At 40.8% G+C, this 20,709-nt stretch overlaps 1 protein-coding gene and 1 pseudogene across 5 annotated transcripts in view; both read left to right on the top strand.

The window, feature by feature from the left end:
* Inpp4b (inositol polyphosphate-4-phosphatase type II B) overlaps positions 1 to 20,709 on the top strand; it is a 735,560-nt gene that overhangs the window by 456,066 nt on the left and 258,785 nt on the right. The window lies entirely within an intron of this gene.
* Positions 15,337 to 17,180, top strand: LOC125408868 (non-selective voltage-gated ion channel VDAC1 pseudogene; annotated as a pseudogene).

The following is a 20,709-nucleotide window of genomic DNA, read 5'->3' as shown; positions in this document are numbered from 1 at the left end:
TCTGCTACTTGATTTTGCCCAGCGCCAAACCCCTGTTCAGAAAGATGAATTTATTGCTTATATCCTAGATCTGTACTTGTGACTTACATGGACAGGACAGGGCCCTGACTGAAAGGGAAAACGTTTTTCTCTTATGCCCAAGACTCTGGGTTTGAACCCATCATAGCAAAGGAAGTAAGAAAGAGAAAGCTATTCAAAAGGAATTCCACGCACTGATTTTGAGCTTCTCCTTGATCGAGCATTGTATACGGGCAACGGATGCAAGCCTGATTTTAATTCCTAGGTGACTAGTGATTTATCCAGTAATGTAAAAATAGTCCAGAAATAGAATAGTTTTCTTCGGAGAGACCTGATATTGGCACATCTGAATTTTGAGTGCCTTGAGTTCATTAAGTAGGCAAATACTGTTTTTACCGTCTGTCAAGATTATTAATAGTGAAATGATTGACTTAAAGGATTGATGAATACCCAGACTGCCTGGCAACCTCGTGGGAAAGCAGGGGTAGGGTTTATCTCAACTCATCCCTGTATGATGAGCAAAGGCTCAAACTCCCAACATGAAGCCAAGAGTATCTTTGTTTGTCAAGGTCTTTTGCAGTCACGTGATCACATCTCATTTCATAATTCCAAGGCCAGCATTTGGAGTTCCGCTATTCTTGCATTCTGATATGCTTCTTATAATCACAGTTCTCTGTTGCCTTCATGTTAAGCTACAGAATGAAACCACAGACTTCCTCCTGGGTTAACTTGCCCAAAAGTGAGCCCAAGGCTGGTTGCTCCATTTCACCCCCTATGCCTTCTGTCTGCCTATACTTTGAAGCTGACCTATCTGTCATCTGTGTTTGTCTGATCTGAATGTGTCCCTCTTCCCGAGCAGTGTGTGTCCCTATGAAACTTCGCTCTGTGCTCACTGGACAGTATAGAAAATATCACATGAAAAAGAAATGAGAGACTTTAAAGAAAGCAAGGGATTAAGTTATTTACTTCCACTGACCCCAAAGAACTCACTACTGCAAACATACTGTTATCGAGCAATATGCTGTTTCCAACACTTATGGTAGATATTTGTTGTATAAGGTTTCTTTCACCGTGTTTGCTGGTTTCAGCAAATTATTGCCAACACACACACACACACACACACACACACACTGCTTTGGGTGAGGTATAGAAGATTATATACAGAATTTAAGAATTCTATACATAATTTAAGATTAAAACTAGACATTAGCTTAGGTTATAAAAGCTGATTACACAGGGGAATCCAAGGCAAGTAAGGTTGGTTGTTCCATTGTTCTCCTAATAACAGGTTAAACAAACAACAAAGCACACATGGAGTAGTGATCTTAAGTCTGAAATGATCTCAAGATGTGTGATTAACTCTGGCTTTAAGATTCAACAGAAGAATCCAAGAGACAATTTGTGAAAATTCATCTCCACTCTCTGTCTTATATTTCCTTCAAAGTATTAATAAATTGTTTTCACTTGAAATGAGAATATTGAATCTCAAACTGGGACCTGGAACCCTCTTTCCCCTCTCCTTTCTGCGAGATAATCCCATTTTGATGAACTACCCTTGTTAGAAGAGTAGCTAAATCTAGAAGGAAATGTTCACCTGCTGCAGTCTTCTCAAGTCCCACACCGCCTTGTATTTCCCTTGCAATCTCCTGCATCCATGATACCAGGAAGGGGTCACCAAGCTTTGCACAGACTTTATTTGCTGCGGTGTTTTTATTAATGGAACATTTTAATAAAGGTTTATTGGAATTTGCTGTCTTTCATTTTGAGTTTCTCAAGTTGACAGTTAGATGACAATAATGGTGTCGTTGTTAATGTATAGAACACCGAGAAGGTTAATTTTATCAGACACTCCCCTGCCCCAGGCAGATGCTCACATAAATATTTAGTTGGCTTTCTCCAGTCTTCATCTTGTGTGTCAGATGACTTCCTGCCACAGTGACAAACACCTAGGATAACCAGCTTAAAATTTCCTTTCAGGCTAGACATCAGTTTGTAGATCGCTTCTTTCAATATTTCTACAAGGGTGGACTGTGCTTCATATTCACAAAGTGAAAAGGAAAATTAAAGCAGATTTCCAAGGCAGCCCGGACCTGATGAACCCCGGATGAGCTGTGAAATTGAACGTGGTCATTGGGAGGATAAATGGCTTCAGATGCCCTTCCCTGAGCCCTTGCAAATTCAGAGGACTCCTATTTATGGAACCGTTCTCTGGTATTGTCCTACCCAGCACTGAAACTACACAGTATTACCACTTTATGACTTAGAATGTGGGCTCTAATTTAGCAAAATAGTGGTCTAGATAGAAAAGGCGTGACTTGACGCTACTCTAATTTGTTTTATTTTTATCTGAGTGGCTAGAACAAAAATCATATTGAGGAAAATGTATACTTTAACAGATCCCCAACTCTGTCTGCCTTTTAATGTTTGGAAAGCAAAATCCCTCGTTGTTCTTTCTTCCTGATTTCAATCTACAGTTGTTGATTACCGTTATTCACCCAGATAAAATTTCACACCTCCTGTTTCTTTGACTTCTAGTTTGGTTTATGAAGGTAATCTATATAATATATTATATAATATATATATATGTATATATATATTTGATCCATTATTACCTCATGATTATACCACTTTTTGTGGTCTAATTTCAGCTTTATTTCATGGCATTTTGTATTTGAAAATATTTTGCATTTTCATTCTATCTGTCTGCTCTCTCATTCCCACAAATCTGCTTAAATTCTGGAGTAACAGAAGTAACAGAAGGCAAGAGTCAAAACGATGAAAGTGAAATGGAACCAAGCTAATGACCGGTTTGTTTTAGAGAGTCGATGTGGGGTTAATAATGAAGGCATCTGCAGGGCAGATTCTCCTGGAAGGGAAAAGAAGGCACTGTTGATTCCTCGTTCATAAACTTCTAGGCCATGGAGTCCGTGTCTATGCACCTTAAGTGCCCAGATCAGCACATCTTGGACACTAATGGCATGCAGTGAGTCAGAACTCCTTTTGCTGTTGTTGTGGCTATACTTTTATGACTTCCTGTTTGCCTGTGTTGGTAAACTGAGGAGAGCAGCTGAGATGCAAGTTTGTCTGAATTACCACAGTCTCATAATGAAAACATCGAGATCCGGGGCTAGTGTTCAAGGATTAGCTTGTTAAGTGAGTTGTACAGTAAAGAAATGGAACTATTCGGGAATGTAGGACATGAACAGTTATTGTTCCTAATATCAACGTAGCCGAAAAATCTTCCTTTGATAATTCTAGGGTGTTTGTTTTTGATGATTTTAAAATAATTCAACTATAGATTACTGTTGTTCTGTTGGGGATCTAAATGAGTTGGTCATCTATCTTTGCTTGGATTCTGCATTTATGTGTGTGAATGTGCATGCCACACATGTGTGTGTGTGTGTGTGTGTGTGTGTGTGTGTGTATGTGTATGTGCATGCACATCTATGTGGGTCTCCCATAGTCACTTGTTTTACATTCCTCATCTGGCGGGAACAGTTATTTGCTTCAGAAATCTTTGTGGACAAATGGAGCATCGGATTGCTATTCCTGTGGTGGGCTCCCCTTTGGCTGCAAAAGAGGGGTTATTTTATAAAGTATGAATAAAATCAATTTATAATCATTATTAGAAAAGATAGGCATAGTCTGATGACTACTGAATGGTGATATCTTGAAAGCACAAAAGCGCCATTTCTAATAAATGCTGCTAAAATCAACTGATGAAGTAGCAGCACTCACATCCGATGGGCTAAGGGCCAGAAACACTCTATTAATATTAATGGTAATATTATGTTGTATTTACACAGTATCTTCCCTCTTTTAAGTAGCAGCCACACTGGATTGCTTCCGAGCCCCCCTCCCTTGGAAAAAGGAATGAAGGACGTTATTCCTTGCTGTATGTAGAGACAAAGGGTCAAAAGCATTAAATAGTCTGGCCAAATTTACAAGCAGTTAGTGGCTGAGCAGCCAAAGGCAGCAGACTGTTGAGTTTTGCTAGCATTTCGGTTGATGAGAAGGTGTATAGATCAGAGTGTGGGGCAGATGAAAATGGGCGTAAAAGGCGTTTGGGGCGACTAGGAGTTCTTGGTCATTTTTTTTTTCTCAGAGACCAGCTAGCAGCTCTGCCTGTAGGATGCATTATTAAAAATATAGGTAAAAGTCCATTTTCCAAGTTTTGTGAAAGGCCAATTTATATTAGTCTGATTTATTCTAAACTTTGAGCATTTTGTAAAAAAGCTTTCACAGGTATGGGGATTTATGTGAACTCAGCAGCACAGGATATTCTGATCATCCATTAGATAAATGTCCTGTTCCTGGCGCTTTCTCCATCTCTAGAACATCAATATCTTCATCAACATAAAATAGGATGGGCTAGAAAATCTAGTCGGTTATTGAGATCCTCATTGACTTCAACAGACAACATACCTACATGGTCTTGTTCATCTGCCTGTATTCCAAAGTGTCCTCTGGGTTTAAGATGATAAAGAAGGACCACAGGATTGTTTCACGGCAGCTCTGATGCTGGATGTCCTCTCCTTTGCCTGAAAGTGTGTAAGTGAAACCCTTCACATTCTTAGTGATAATTCCCATAACAGAACTGAGACATGGGTGCTGCTTTAGAGAGTGAGGTGAAATATTCGGCCTTATGCGGGACATACTTGAAGACACTAGTCATTCTTTGTTTTGCATTTTCTCTACTAGTAAAAGTGATTTTACAAAATTTTGATAATCGGTATTCACTTATAAAAGTGTTTTATAGAATCTTTAGAATGAGGGCACTATCTATTATAGCTTTAAAACATCCACATAAGTAGCATTCCATAAACATCCCACTCTGTATTGGTGCTTGCTTTTTATCGGTAATTAAAATGATCTGAAATCCAAATGAGAGTGATAAATAAAGCTCACTTTCAGAAATTTGGCCTGAAAGCAAGCCAGTTTTGATGGCTATTAAGGAAAATGAAGGCTTCAGTCGTGGGATTTCTCTATTCTAAATGGGTGAAGTATATTTTGAATTTTTTATGTGTTATGAAATTGTTTCCGTTATAAATATTTCCGTATAACTCTAATTTATCTTCTTGTACAAACATGGAACAATTTTTACATTTTGGCAGAAGAGGCAATTATGTTCCAAGCATGGATTGAGTTAGTATAAGTTTAAAATAGATTTCTTCTTTTCCACCATACACAGTTACTAAGGGAAACTGTGCCTCGGAGGCTGGAGAGGAGGATTGCAAGGACAAGGGGACATGCCTCGAGGCAATTTCTTTTGGTTTTCAACTTTGTTTTGAGTTGTTTGAAAAGTCAAATATAATACAATTAAGTTTGTCAAGTTCTTGGTTAATTAGTATTCTTCTTGATTTCATTTTCACTATTAACCTTAGTAGAGTTCACATCTTCCTAAGACAATTATATTTACTCTTTGGAAATGTAATTATCACGCATCATTGCAGTAGAAATGATTGAGCTTCTTTCCAGAATCAGGCCCGGGAGTATGTGTATTGTAGATTAGTGACCACAACTAATCTAGGAGGTCCAAACATTTCTGTTTTATATGTAAAGGAACTGAGGATAGAGAAATGTTTAATAACACAAATTTAGTAGCTCACTGCCTCACATATTTACTGCCTTCTAGTTACTCTGGATCCAGATTTGTCCTCACCGAGTTCTCTGCCCATGGTCTCAGATGCTAGAGACAGAGTATTGAACCACTGAACACATGTTCTTGTCTTAGAACTCAACTGGGCAAGAACCTGATTTTTGCTCACTTGTTTTTGTTTTTTCGGGTTTTTTTTTTTTCCAACCCTGTTGGCGGCAGAACTTTGTGTCTTTTGGCTACATAAGAACCCCAGATTTTTCTGTCTTTACACTTGAGGTCATCTCAGATGTTGGAGGCTACTTGCAATTTCTTGTCATGTGAATCCCTCCAAGTCTGTAAAGAAAGCCTTTAGGACCATTATGCTAAATCAGAATCTTAAGATCTACAAAGGTGGTATCTATCACATTTTCCATGTTACATGACCACTAATATAGCCATAGCCCATGATCTTTGTCATTTCCTAGGTTAGAAGTAAACCACGCATCTTGTTCACACAAGGCAAAGAAATTAAGTGGACCAAGGAGACTGAGGATTTGAGAGGCTTAGATGATGTGGGGATCATAAGAGATCTGGTCTATCTTTGGCATTGGATGGATTAATCATAGCCACAGAGATCACAATGCAGCTAAATCGCACTGAATTCAATGTGCTTGCAAGTTGTAGTTTGAAAACAAAATTCTCCTTATGGGCTCGTGTGTTTGGACATCTGGTCCCTAGCTGGCAGCATTGTTTTGGAAGGCTGAAGAAGCTTATGAAGTGGGGCCTTTCTGGAGGAAATAGGGGATTGCAGGGCACGCCTTGAGGTTTTGTAGTACAACAAGCCCTTTGTCCTCTTCCTTTCTCCTGGGCTGCTGATGTAGTGTGACCAACAGCCCTCCCCGCCCCACCCCACCTCGCTTCAGCTGCCAGGCCTTACACCCTCAAGTTGTAAACAAAAACAGCTCATCCTCCCTTCCATCACTTTTGTGTTTCTCACATCAGTGAGAAAAGTGGCAAACAATACATTATGCACTGCTGTCTCCCACCTCTGTGGAACACAAGTAAATCCAGTACAACTATACAAGGCTATATCTGTTCATATTCTGGTAGTCTTAAAAAATAGAGGGTCAGGATAAAACATCTATAAGTGAACATTTCTTCAACCCCGATTAGCCCCTGACATAAAATATGTATGTTTTATATCACATCTTGTGTTTAAAAATATAAACATGAGGTTGAGTTTAGACATCATCTAGTATTAACATAAAGAGACCCACTTTTGCTTTTCTGTAGAGTGTTAAATATTAGCAAAAAAAAAAAATAACCAAAGCGGCTTTTCTATCAAATAAGTATACTTCAGTATTCACTATTAAATACCATAGAATTTGTGGTACTTTTCTGATAAAAATGTAACTTAATTTTTACCACTGGAATAATCAGTGAATAGTGGTGGGGGCGTGCTGGCCGCAGTTTGGGTTCTTAGGGTGCAGTGCTCCATCTGGGATTGGTTAGTGGGTCATAGTTTGGGCTCTTAGGGTGCAGTGCTCCATCTGGGATTGGTTAGTGGACTGCGGTTTGGGCTCTTAGGGTGCAGTGCTTCAGCTGGGATTGGTTAGTGGGTCACAGTTTGGGTTCTTAGGGTGCAGTGCTCCAGCTGCGAAGGTCCTATCTCATAAGCAAGCCACACACAGCAAAAGAGTTGTGTGAATTTTAATACACATGACATTTGATGGCCTTTTAGTAAAAGACCCTGTGTGTTTTTGTCTGTGTTTTGGGGGCCTTCAGATGACCAGCTGTTTAGCCATAAGATCTGCTCCTTACAGAGAAGTACAAAGTCTGGGGTCCTCACCCCAGTAAGAAAGGAAGGGAGAAACCAGGGTGCACTGGGGGGGGGGAGCTGGGAGGCCCTCATTTTCCCTATTGCGTCTTTCTATTAACATCAAAAGTGAGTCCTTTGGGGAGCAAGGGGATCTCAGGCTACTAAGCCTTACTCACCCATCATGGAGCAGTTAGGCCCCCTCTTTCTCCAGGGGGCACAGTGGGAGAGCACGCCACAGCTCTTCCTCTGTCCACACACCCTGCCTATCTCCAACTGGTGACTTCAGTTCACAGGCTCTATCAACTGAAGTGCTTTCCCTATGGTGTTAAACACTGTGGAGAAATGTCTCCACAGCGAAGTTTGCCTGCAAGAAAACCATTCCTACCTGAGAAATCGTATTTTCTCGCAGCACCCTGAAGTACATTTTTTCACATCCTAATATTTTTACTTTTCAGTTTCATGTGAGCTACTAAATAGGAGGTATTTTACTGTACCCAAAGCTTGAGAAGATAAGAGAGTGATAGAATGTGAAGGATGAAATCAATGAGTAAGCATCAAAAATCTCTGCAGTGTCGTTTTTGGACGAAGGGAAGAAAGAAAAAAAAAAAGTAAGCAAAAATTTGTGAATTCGGTTCATAGCTAGGATCCATTGGCCCACGAAGAAAGTGTATTACAGTGATGTCTCATTTTTAGCTTCAAAATGTGGTAATGAATACTGATGAGTTAGCAAGAGGACCCAAGGGTCTGTAAAGAGACAGCACATCCCACACCCTGCAGCATGAAATCCAGCTGTCAGTCAACGCCTGAGGTCTACAACTCCGTCCTGCTAGAGAGCACCTGGCCTTCAGAGAGACAGATAACCTTGTGCTCATTAGTGCGTACATTTCCAAAGCTCCACATAGTGAGTGTGTTCCTTGATCGTTCTCTGAGCTCCTCAGAAAACTACATGCGTCGCTCTCTGAGCTTTACCCAGGAGCCTGAGCTAGCGGCTCTCACGGTAATGTGCCTTGACGCTTTGTTTTGGTTCTCCTTTTGCACACACGCATGTCTATTAAATCTGTATCAGTCAGAGTCCCAAACGGAAACAGATGGCACTTGCAAATGAGAATAATTCCAGGAGAGTTTGTTTACAAAGGGACTGTTTGCAAAGCAGAAGCCCAGAGCAGTGCACTAATATGGCTTGGTAACTGTAGAGTCATTAGCATTCCCACGTCCAGAGGAAAACACGGGGACAGGACTGAGCAGAGGGCATCAGTATGGACTAGGTGCACAGCCAGCCAGAAGCCACCTAGCAGGAAGGAAGGCAGGGCATCCTGCATCTCAACCTCAAGCTCTCCTCCTGCTGCTTACTGTCAGAGTCCTTACTGGTAAAACACCTTAGAAAGGTGTGGAACACAAGAAGCCCTTTTGATCGAATCCAGGGCTCAGCCTCCAGGCACCAATGCCAGGACAAAAAAGGGCAGGCAGGGGTCTGAAGAAGCACATGGAAGACGGGGTCTATTGAACACTACTTCCAGGGTGTGGGAATTAAAGCCTGAAGTGCAAGTTCTCCATGCTAGGTGAAGTAGCAAACACTTGGTGTTTATGAAGAATTTGGGAACCCAGAACCTTGTATTGTTAAGTTTGAAAGGAAGAAAACGTAGCCCACTCTCTCATTAGCTGGGTGTGTGTGCCAAGGGGAACAATGAGACATCTATGCATGATTGACCTTATTTCTTTGTGAGTTGACTTTGATTGCAAAATGCTAGAGAAATTGGGAGGTTAATCTCTCACAGAGCATTTCATCAATTGGAATTTACAAAACTAATTCATTGGATGATGGTTAAGACTTCAGTGTTGAGGCTTTGTGGAGGGGAAGCTTTCAGAAACATGATAAACCAAAAAACATTTACAAAACCATTGTGAGCTAGCATGGCTTCAGTCATGTTGAGTACAGCTGGGTCACTACTGGAATAGAGAATCAGGTAGGGTGATGTTGGATACATTTTCAAGAAGTGATCCTTTAAAAGTATCAAAGGAGTGGCACATTTTTATTGTTTGTTATAGTCTGTTTATTTGTTCTGCTTTATAATAATGTCAGACACAAATTTCTGGGTCAGGTGGAAGACACCACAAAGAGTGGAAAGAAGAGGAATGAGGAAAGCCTTTGCAACAAATAAACGTCACAAATAAGAAAGAACTAACACACACATGCAAGATCCCTTTAAAGTAGCATAAACAAGTCAACTCTAGGAAAAAAGAGAGCAGGAAACTTACATCCACACATTCCAAAAGGGAAATCTCAAATGCCAGATAAGCATGTGCCAACCTGCCTCATTCATACTACAATGAGAGTCAATTGCCTACCCAAAGCTGACAAGAAAAGCAAGTTCTAACAATTCTAGAACAGATCAAGACCAGAAACTTTCAAATGACTGGAAGGGTCATGAAGTAAGCCCCTGTGATGAACCACGCGAGTCCAGGTGCAGGTGTCAGGGCTGAAGATACGTAACAACTACTGTCAATCCTGCCCATTAGACTGTGACTTACTTGGTCAGACCCATGCAGAAGAATTTCATGACAGCCAGTTATTTTTATTGCATCCCAATCAATGCAATGAAATGAACCGGATATCCACTGAGAGCAATAGGGATGGGACACTGTATATGTATAGTCCCTGAAAAAAAACCAGGCAATGAAAAGAAACCTGAACAGGTAAGGAATAATTTGAGCAACTTTCAAAAGACATATGAACAAGAGAATATTTGCTAAGCCGGAAAGCAAGCAGGAAATACCACCAAATCCACAGCCTCTGGCACATTCTTTAAGGAAAAGAAAGGAAAGTCATGCTCAGGAAGTGATTGTCTCCTCGGCAGAGGCAGAGGTCACAGGGGAAAAGGCACCAACGAGTCGCTGGCCAAATTGCATTTTCCCCTCAGGTCATATTTTCACCATGTTGGTAATTTAGATGTAGTGGTTAAACTGCATGAAGCGATTGTGCATTTCTGTCCCATAAATATACAGCAGCTACTGTAACAGGGCAGGTGATTCTCCTGTGGTTCACGTTCTCTCATTTCATATTCATTCCGCCTGGTTCTCAAGGGTTTCTGTGGCACTGTTTTTATATCACAGATTTCCTTTCAGTATTTGAGAGTTCTGAACATCAGACACTTAATAGGATGGGCGAATACATGGTCAGTATCCATTCAGTGGTAGCGGTTTTTCTTCTGGTACGTGGAGAACAAGTTTCTCAAGAGTTGAATGGAAATAGAGGGTTCTGAGGATTAAAACCTATAGCTGCTCTTAACTAAACTACGGAGTATGCTCCTTGACAGAATGAATGGCTTAGTCAGCACGCAGTGGGCCTGCAGGAAGGCGCAGAGGGTAAAGGAAGTAACAAGACTGGAGGCTTGAGTTCAACAGCTGGAACTTATGAAGACCACGTAAAGAGAGAAGGCGACAACTAACTCTGCAAATCTGTCCACTAAACACAAGCACACAGCAGCACATACATACATGCACACACTGATAACCATATACACACATTCACAAAAACATACATTCTCAGATACCACGCACACATACACACACACACACACAGGCACACATAGGCATACACATACACACATACACAAAAACATTCACACATACACACCACACAAGCACAAAACAGAAATGCACACATACACACACAAACATAAACATACACACATACCACATACAGACAGGCACACACACACAGAGCATGCAGTTTTCAGAAGTTTTTAGAAAAGGAAGCATTCTTTGCCCCCATAAAATTATTAGGTAGCTGTTCACTAGACTTTTTTTCTAATGTAATAAAGATAACAGGAGTCATGAGGATGTTCCCATGGAAATGGTCGAATGCCTTTCTTTTTAAAACTTCTCTTGCTGCTTTGGGAATTTGCAGATCCTCAGAAAGACTTATTCTCTCCTGCATTCTTTCTCAGGAAGCTGCCTGAATTCTAAGGACTGTTCTAGTGAGGTATTACAGTGCATAATTCTAACCGGGCTTCAGCTTGTGTTTCTTAAATGTATAGCAACTCCTTAAATTCTTTGTATTCAGTACTTAGAGACATAATCAAGAAAATGAAAAGGTAGCATGTAGACTGGAAGGTAAATATTTGTGTGTGTGTGTGTGTGTGTATGTATGTGTTGTGTCTCTTGTGTATGTATGTGTAACTGAGAGCTAATAGGCGAAATATGTAAGAAATATATAAAAGTAAACACATAACTTAATAGCGTAAGCCAAACTAAACAAAAAATCTACTCTGCAAATGGACAAAGGATTGAGCAGGATGGTTCAGAGGGTAAAAGAGTTGACTGGCTGATTCAGCATCCAGGACTCATGGTGGAGAGAATTGAATCCTACAAATGAGTCTCTTGACTTCACTCATATTCTTACACATGTGAACACATATGCACACACAAACACACACACACACACACACACACACACACACACACACACACAAAGGACTCAAGTAGATATCTCTGCAAGGATAAATGTGAAGGAAAAGGAGCTCAACTCCACTAGTCATAAAAGAATGTGCACGTGAACCAGAGGACAGATCTCTTCATACACACAAGAGTGTTGATTATAAGAAAGACAAATGTTGGCGAGGACGGCGGGAAGGAGCACAGCCACACCATTGCTGGGAGGAATATAGGTGATACACTGTGGAAAACAATATGGGAGTTCTTCAAAATATTACAGATGGAATTTCCAAGTGATCCAGTGACTCCTCTTCAGAACACACACAGGAGGATATAGTGCCATGTTGCAGTGAGGTATCTGTACGCTCATTACCCATAGCATGAGACACAGCAGCCAAGATGCGGAAAGAATCTGTGTATAATAAAATGGATGATTAAAAATTAAATTGTTATACACACACATATATAATAAACATTTATAATCTCTGAGAAGAAAATTATGTCATGTGCAACAACATGGATAAGCCTGAAGGGCAATATATATAAATTAAAATAAATCAGGCAAAGGGGACTGGATGATCTCAGTTACCTGTGCAATCTCAAAACATCCAATTCATAGGAACAGACAGAATAATTAGAAGAGTGGTCATCACAGGCTAGGGAAGGAGAGGTGGAGAATTGTTGGCCTAAGGAATAAATGTTCAGTTATAAGAATGCTGCGAGGGTCTCAAGTGCAGCGTAGTAACTATAACTAATGAGTCTAGGCTGTGCATTTGAACTTATTAGTAGAGCAGATCTCAGATGTTCATAAACAAATGCATCTGGGAGGTGACGAAAAGGTTACTTAGCTTGTCATCATCATGTCACAGTCTGTGCCTACCCAAGCACCATGTACACAGTTTGTGCATTTCATCCAGATTGGCAAGTGCGCAGCAACAAAGCTGAGGTAGATATAGGCAGGTCGATGCTGTAAATGCAGTGCGTACTAAAACCAACAAAGGGAGCTATGCTATCAGTAACAAAGACAAGGTGATATAACCAACTACAGCTGACTTTTATGGTGTTTAAACCTTACTCTGATGGAGCACCATAAATACTTTAAACATATGTCTTACCTAATATTCTGGGTTTTCCCCTATCTTTCTCTGATTTCCACAAGACAGATGAGATAAGAAGGGGCAATCTGTTTGTTTACAAACTCCTCCATTATGAATGAATGAGGCTTTTACGTCAGGGTTTCTCTTTTATGTACTTAAGGACTGCCCAAGTACCCTGATACCCAAGGAGTACAATACTGTATTTCAACCAACATGGGACCAAAGGAGTCTGCATTTCTAAAGAGTTCCCAGGTAATTCCAGGACTGTCACCCACAGGCCTCCCTTACAGTAGTGAGAATAGAGAGGACGGACCTGTGACACTTGCTACCCAGATCAGGCACACTTGGCATGGCCCTGCTCAGCCTCTGTGCTCGGGATGCACAGGGATGGCTTCTTCGATGCCTCCAGGCTTTATGTTCTCCTGATTAAGTTGTGGGTTCATGCCTACAGCTTTAAAAGGTAGTAAATGAAAAATGGAGTAGAAAAGAAGACATCGAGTCTATACACAATTTTGTTATGAGTCGAGAAGGAAGTTGCAGGGTTGAATTCCTTCCTTGGCCTCGGCTAATCTCAATGCCCATCTGCTCATAATAACCATCTCTTTGCAGGTGAACCACCCAGTTCTCACTTGGATTTTCATGACAAAGCACATCCCATTTCTTCTCTTTTGTCACCAGAATCATGTTATTCCTCTTTAATAAATCTAGCTGTTCATTTCCCGAAGTTTATTGAGGACCAGTACAGCTTATTTTAAAATTACCAATTTGTATTTTTCTATCCCATCGTTCTTTTCATGAATATTGGTGTATCCCATGAAAGTTGCTGACTTAACAATCCTCACAAAAGCTGTTCTTGATGTTTGTTGATGGATAGCCCTTTATGTTTCATTGTAAAGAAAAACCGAAACTAAAGGATCTCGTTATGGGTTATAAATTTCTTCCCCTATTATTAATAAAGTAATTTGATATACCTAAAAATGGTAGCAAAAGAAAACCTGTCACATTACAAAGTTTGAGTGGGACAAAACTATGCAATTATACTAATATAAATAAGCACAAATAGAATTTACCTTTTCTTCTGGACTTCATATTAGTAGTATGGTCAATATGCTAAAAAAACGAAAACAAAATAAAATCTTCTGCTTAATTGAAAAAAAAAACATTTTAAAATTTCTTAGTGGGAGATTGTTCTGTGGACTTCGACTTTCACTTAGAAATTATGTACCCTGTATGGACCAGCAGTGTCTGGGGCTTCTTTTCCTTGTCTTCGGGGGCCTTGAGCGAGATTACTTTTCTAAGCATGGGTCATGGGGATAGAGCATGATCTGTGGTCTGCAAAGCTTGCAATTAGATACTCCAAAGATAGAGAAAATTTTGAAGCATCCAACACTCACTGCCAGGACACTTAACACTGACCCCGGGGCCCAGATAAGTCATGAGACCAGCTCTAGTAAGCCAGCTTCCTGGAGTGTGTGTGGCTTTCCCATGACCAAAGTTTCCATTAGATTTAAAAGAATTCTTCACTTAGGAATCAGATTGAGCAGACAGTTCTGAATTTTCGTAGGAAGGCATCTAGACCCTACTTACTGACTCTTGATTAAAATGACCGGTTTCAGAGACATGATCTTATCTTGTAACACAGAAGATTTTTGTGTAACAAATAAGCATTTTACATTAAAAATCAGTTACATACTAATTTTTCCATGTAAAAGCCTGTGGGAGCTACAGCCAATCTCATAATATGCCAGAATCTCAAGAGATAGTCCTCACAGACATCTCCACCACTGGACCACAGTGATCTTATAAAAGGTTAATAGGACCTCTTTGTAATAGGCCTAGAAAGCTGGTCTAACACATCCCTACCAAACCTATAGCTGGTAATCTCAAGTCAACAATATGGAAGGCAGTAGTAGGGTATTTAGGTGAGGCATTTATACACAGATAGTTAGCAGATAGCTTATAGCATTCTACCCATGCCTCTGAGAGTCAAGAGTTAGACATTTATTACATACCACTGTCCTTAAAACATAAAAAAGTTTCTGAAGCTACACTCTTAGGGGAAAGTGTCTCTTTTGCAGTGGCTGTCAGTTTCTGGTAGCTCCAAGCTTGGGGTGAGATTGTGTGCCCAGCTCCTTTCTCCTGAGAATTGGCCTGGCGTGGCCTCGCCCAGGTTCCGTGCCTGGTGTCACAGCTGCTGTGAGCTTGTATGCGTAGCTGCCCCATGTGTCCAGAAGACACAGTTTCCTTGTGGTCATCAGCTGCTTCAGGAGCTTAGACTCTTTGGAAGCCAGGGTGGGGACACATATGATCAAAACATCTTGTTTAAAACTTTCAAAGAAGCGAGCCCCTGCCACAGCTGCTGTTGCTCCTGCCGTCTTCTCCTCAGAGGAATGGCTGTGCCTCCTCCATATGCTGATCTGGGCAAGTCCGCCAGGGATTTCTTCACCAAAGACTACGGCTTTGGCATTATAAGACTTGGTTTGAAAATGAGTCTGAGAATGGATTGGAATTTCCCTTCTCAGGCTCCTCCAACACGGAGACCACCAAAGTGAACAGCAGCCTGGAAACAAAGTTCAGATGGTCCGAAGTGAGAATGGCTAGGCCTTTACGGAGAAGTGGAACGGAGACAATGCCCTGGACACTGAGGTCACGGTGGAAGACCATCCCCACGTGACTGAAGCTGACCTTGTATTCACCCTTCTCGCCTAAAACGGGAAGGGGCGGTGCTAAGCTCAAGACGAGTACAATAGGTAGTGTATCAACCTGGGCTGTGTGACGTGGACTTTAACAACATTGGGCCCTCCATCCCAGGTGCTATGGTGCTTACCTGTGAGGGTTGGCTGGCTCTCTGATGAATTTTGAGCCCCTGAAGTCCCATGTGACCCAAAGCAGCTTCGCAATTGGCTACAAGATAGATGAATTCCAGGTTCATGCCAACCTGAATGACCGGCCAGAGTTTGGTGACTCCATTTACCAGAAGGTGAACAAGAAGTTGGAGATTGCTATTAGTCTCTCCCGGACAGCAAGAAAGAGTAATACTCACTTCAGAACAGTAGTCAAGTATCAGGTCGGCCCTGATGCCTCTTTTTGGCCAAATTGAATAGCCTGATTGGCTTAGAGTACACTCAGACCATAAAACCAGATGTCAAGCTGATGATGTCAGCTCTATTGGATGGCAAGAACATCAGTGCTGGCAGCCACAAGCTTGGTCTAGGACTGGAATTTAGAATATAATGTAATACTGTATAATCATTCATTTTAAACTATTTTGCAGCATAGCTACCTTCAGAATTTAGGTACCTTTTAATGTTGTATGTTGGGCATGCCAGAACTGATAAATATCACATTAGATCTCTAGGTTAGAGATGGCTCTGCTTTAATGTGTTACTGTTTAGGATGTACAGAAGAAACTCCAGTCTAGAAATATCCTTTTAGCTACAGGCGTAGGTTGGGGAGGATTCCCTCAAGAGATGCCAGGATGCAAATGAAACCTGGGAATGTGCCAGCCCTTTGTGAATCTGTATCATGTTCACAGAAGAAGCTGGATTCCTGAGCAATGAATCTTGGTGCCCTAATCCTAACTGCTAAGACGCATGCTCACACCTGTGTGAAAGGGACTTCTTACACAGATGCCCATGCTCTGATCCCACCCTAGCACATCAGCCACCTGTTTTACACCAAGAGTAGTCTTCGGGGTATGGTAAGCTGTTTCTTTTGTGCCATTTCAGGGTGGAGAAAGTAGGCATTATGGAGACAGTCATTCAGGATTTAATTCTTACTTGTGGTCTGATTTTCTTTTCTTTCCTCCTCCTCTTCTTTTCATCCTCCTCCTCCTCGTCTTCTTTTTCTCCTTTATCTTCCCATTGTAACCGAGTGTGAAATAGCTTCAGGAGTCTCCAGTTCAGCGCTGGGGCAGTGGATTGCAGTCACACCGTGACAACATGGGTAGAGTATGGAGTCTTCCCTGTATAGCAGGTAGTTTTCTATGTTGTGTAGAATCAGCTCCGCCTCTTCAAATGCTAGAGTTCACATCACTTAAAACTTGAATAAAATGTTGAATAAGATTAAAACTTTCAGAGTGCCAAGAAAATAAAATGATATAGAACATTAAAAAGGGGAAAGGGAAGGGGGAAATGAGTTTGGATCAAATCCATTGAGCGTAGTTCTCTGTGGCTTCACCTACTCTGTGAGAGTGAGGAACACCATCAGCTGAGATGCTTTAGTTTCTTCTTGACGGCGTCATATGAAAATTGATCTTAGGAAATGGAAGAGATGAAATAAATGTCTTGTGTCAAGCTGAGTTTGTGGCAACACTTCTTATTTCTCTTCTGTGTGGACATTGGATTCAGGGCACTGAATTTTAGAATTCTCTAAGATGCCTGAACCCATTACCTACAGTTCATCAGCTCTGAGGCAGCAAGAACACTGAGTTTAAACTCAACCCAAGCACAGAATATCCATAACAGAGATCCTCCAACAGTTAAGAATTTTAATGTTAAGCTTTTGATTTCAAATATAGTTTCTTTGAGATAGCAAAATCCATAAGCAAATAAGAAGATCTATTTTTGTAAAACTTTACTGCTTGAATATCCAGGTTGTTTTGGCATTTGTTAAATACAGTTAATTGAAATTGTCCTACTTGGCAGAATATGCCTCTCTCTCTCTCTCTCTCTCTCTCTCTCTCTCTCTCTCTCTCTCTCTCTCTCTGTGTGTGTGTGTGTGTGTGTGTGTGTGTGTGTATCATTGATCATTGGTTCTTATTGTTGCTTTGTAAAACATGGAGGAAACCACTCAGTAGACAAAGAAAGAAGCATGTCACGGAGCTAGTGCTTTAAGGGAGATGAAACACTCCTCCCACTTCAATGACCAAGCCAGATACAGGTACAGCCAGGCACACAGCTGTGTCCACACATTTCCCCCAAGTCCTGTTGATAGGACTTTTTGTACTAGAAAGAGGAGTTTGCTTTTCAACCTTGTTGGGTCTGTTCTTTTCTTTCTTGTCTTTCCACATGTGTCACTGGTTGCCAATGTCATGTCTTTGAACCCTTGCTTGCTGATATGGTCACAGTGCAGCACAAGGCAACGGATAGGTGCTGTTCAACACTGCTGCAGGTTTCTGCCAGCGTCCATGTCCTTCTACTGATATGCATTGCAGGCTTTCATGGCAATTTTAATGATATGATTGTCTCTGTATGTATGACACACAGAGACCTTTTCAGTAGAACTGAATTCCCTCCTGCTCTAGGCTGCATTCTTCTAACTATTCCCACATCTTAAGAACTGTACTATTATTTAATAACTGCAAGATCAATGAGCTATGAACAGCATATCGGTCATTATTTAGTGCTCAAATTACTTAACTAATGATTAGCCTACACATATGTTTGTAACCCTTGAGCACTATTTTCCTCAAGGGTTAATGCCATCACATTCACAGAAATTTGCACACTCATGTTGTTTTCTGTCAGTGCTCTTTGTATAAATATTTAAAAATAAGTGACTCAAGGGGACCCAATGTTGAGTTTCCTAAAACTTGTGATTTCCTCATTAGAAATGACTTAAAGTCAGAATCAGCGCAGCCCAGCTCCACTAGCCGGTGACATGGCTTCAGTTAGTCACAGTTAACAGCACTACGCGGTTTCAGTGTTGTACACACTTCTGTGATTTGGATATTTTTCATCTTTTTCTGATGTTCAAAAGCAATCTTTGAAGAGAGTGTTGCTTGTTCCCGACTATGTTGCCATTCCTCAGCCTGTGTACAATGACACTGGAGGCGAAGAGAGCAACCAAGGTCCGGGAGGTTCTGTGTCCCAGGATGGCCTGGGGTATCAGGTGCCTGGGGTAGTTAGGTGCCTGTGATGAATATCCATCTACCTTTGACAGAGAACCCTTCTCTGAAAGGGTGAGATTCCCCACACAGAAGCCCACTTGCAGCAGGGTTTCTGAAACACTGGGGCTCACACACTTCATGATATTAAAAATTCTTGGAAGCCTTAGGGACTTTTATTTGCTTGTGTTGTGCTAGTCATGGGTATTTCCCTCATTAGAAATCAAAACTCAGAAACTTTCAAAGTCCAGATTTATGTAAAGTCACAAATAATTAACTAAGTTAAATTGCACCCATTTTTTAATCTTGTTGGGAGAAAACAAAACCTGTCCTAAGAAGGAAGCACTGTTTCATGCTTGTAAATCTCTTCAAATTCACATCCATAAGAAAAGACAATATGTGATCTGTGTGTAATCTTTCAAGATATTATAGGTCATACAACCTTTAGGAGACTCTACTGTGTCCGGGGAAAAGGGTGAGGATTTAAAAGGAGACTATTACCTGAGCATCATTATGAACAATTTTGACCTTACATGCCCCCTTATTAGATCACACTGGAGAGCTGCAGATCTGTGGTTTGAATAAGAGTTGCAGGATTGGGCTGCGGAGATGGTTCAGACTTAAAGGCTAGGCTCACAACCACAAAGTCAAGGATTCCAGGTCATTGGCACACTGTTACTTCCTACATGGGAGCAGGACTGAAGCACTGGCTTAAGAAAGAGCAAACTCACATTGAAACACTCATCTCTCCACTCCCTCATCAGCCAGATGTCTTGGTGCAAAAGCTAATTTGATTTGTGTTCACTTTCAAGATGAAAGTTAAGGTTAGAGCCTCATTGTTCTCCCAACATGTATTTGAAACAAAGAGCCATGAAAGAAAATTCTGTGCTTAGAGTGTTCTAACTAACGGAATGAGGACAGAGATCCTGGCATGAACACTTTTAAAACTTCTCCAGGAAATCAGCGGCTGTGTTGAGACTTATGGACCAAAGTATTAGAGGCTTTGAAAAATTTCCACGGGGAAGGAATCTATTGTGATAGTAAAATCCAGGTACTGGAATCGCCACCTCCTTTTTGCCTAGAAAGGAAAACAGTACTAATTGAATACTAGTTGATTAGATACATCGGTAGCTGTTACACTTCATGCCTCATATTAACCTTCTATTTTCTAGTTCATGGAAAGATTGGGCTTTATAGGTATATTAATTGAATAATTTCTCAACAGAGCTCTATAATCTCTTGACAAGAATGAACAAACTCTAAATTGTAAATGACCTTATGAAGTACTTGGGCAGTACCACAATTGTTTTGATGCTACCTAGAAATTATTTAGCCTTCCATTGTTGGGACTAATGACTTCCGGAGGACAACAGATTAACAGATGTGCGCTTGTGTTAATATTACTGTCTTTTGTCTAATGGCTTGTTCATTAACTCATGACTGTGGTCTTAATTGGGGGCTGCTAATAAGTATCTAGTAGTGTGATCAATTGTTTCTGAATCTATTCCTGGAGGCTAATGGAGTTTTAGTTTTAAAAACTTTCATTACGCCGCCCCAGGGAAGCCCATTAGAGTCACCATCAGTCCTGGCTCTGAAGAGACACACTGTCATGGGGTATAGCCTCCAAAAGCAGACAATCTGACGACACACCTCTTCTTGCTAAAGAAGTGACATGGACATATGACTTTGATTTTCTAAAACCCAGTTTTCTCACCTGTAAAATGGGCAATAATAATGCAATATAGATCTGAGATAATCATGAGTTAAAATTAGCATATGTATCCCTGAAATAATTGAACCTGAACTTAATTGTATTTGTTTGATTCACCAACCATAAGCTTTCAATTATTTCTTCTGAAGGCAAAACATTCTTAGAAGCACATAGGTCTACCCAGGTCTAGTGTGAGATTAGCCAATTAGTCTTAATGACTTTCTT

Source organism: Myodes glareolus, chromosome 22, assembly GCF_982192425.1.
Source record: "Myodes glareolus chromosome 22, mMyoGla1.1, whole genome shotgun sequence".
Taxonomy (NCBI): Eukaryota; Metazoa; Chordata; class Mammalia; order Rodentia; family Cricetidae; genus Myodes; species Myodes glareolus.
This window is presented reverse-complemented; position numbering and strand designations above follow the sequence as displayed.